The sequence below is a fragment of the Nicotiana attenuata genome, chromosome 1 (genome assembly GCF_001879085.1).
Source record: "Nicotiana attenuata strain UT chromosome 1, NIATTr2, whole genome shotgun sequence".
NCBI lineage: Eukaryota > Viridiplantae > Streptophyta > Magnoliopsida > Solanales > Solanaceae > Nicotiana > Nicotiana attenuata.
The window spans coordinates 3,994,685-3,996,034 of NC_031989.1; positions in this window are offsets into that span (position 1 = coordinate 3,994,685).

Consider the following 1,350-nt stretch of genomic DNA (forward strand, 5'->3'; position numbering starts at 1 on the left):
ATGCCGTTTTAAGGCTTAAAACTTTCGCACCCAAAGCGGCAGGAGGAAAGGTATTAAGAGAATTTAGAGTGCAAGGAATGTCGGATGCGATCATACCAGCACTAACGCACCGGATCCCATCAGAACTCCGAAGTTAAGCGTGCTTGGGCGAGAGTAGTACTAGGATGGGTGACCCCCTGGGAAGTCCTCGTGTTGCATCCCTCTTTTTGAAAAAATTTGTATCCTGCTTCTTTTAATATATCGACGGTAGATCTAATAAATTAGCAAATGAGTTTTACGCGCTTAGACGATATTTTTTTTACGTGAAATAAAAAAATTTTTTTTTTTTTAAAGATGATAATTGCGGAAAAGATCAAAAAGGCAATATGCAATAAATAATAAAAATAAAGAAAGTATCTAAAAGGTAGATATTGTTAATTACGATTACCAACTACGGCCTTACGGGCTTAACACAGTTGCGCTCGACGTGTCACTACGCCCTCGCCTCGAAGGCGGCATCCGTAAAACGTCGAGTTGCGATGTCGTCGTTCCATGCGGCATAGTGGGATACATTATCGTCGGGCCCTCTAATTGTGATATTCGTCGAGCGGGCTGGTTGTTATTGGTCAACGGTTTTGCTCGCGAAAAATACGTAAAATCAAAAGAGGAATCGCGTAAAACGGATAAATGAGCGTAAAGTTATGCCGTTTTAAGGCTTAAAACTTTCGCACCCAAAGCGGCAGGAGGAAAGGTATTAAGAGAATTTAGAGTGCAAGGAATGTCGGATGCGATCATACCAGCACTAACGCACCGGATCCCATCAGAACTCCGAAGGTAAGCGTGCTTGGGCGAGAGTAGTATTAGGATGGGTGACCCCCTGGGAAGTCCTCGTGTTGCATCCCTCTTTTTGAAAAAATTTGTATCCTGCTTCTTTTAATATATCGACGGTAGATCTAATAAATTAGCAAATGAGTTTTACGCGCTTAGACGATATTTTTTTACGTGAAATAATAATTTTTTTTTTAAAGATGATAATTGCGGAAAAGATCAAAAAGGCAATATACGATAAATAATAAAAATAAAGAAAGTATCTAAAAGGTAGATATTGTTAATTACGATTACCTACTACGGCCTTACGGGCTTAACACAGTTGCGCTCGACGTGTCACTACGCCCTCGCCTCGAAGGCGGCATCCGTAAAACGTCGAGTTGCGATGTCGTCGTTCCATGCGGCATAGTGGGATACATTATCGTCGGGCCCTCTAATTGTGATATTATCGTCGAGCGGGCTGGTTGTTATTGGTCAACGGTTTTGCTCGCGAAAAATACGTAAATACAAAGAGGAATCGACGTAAAGGATAATGAGACGTTA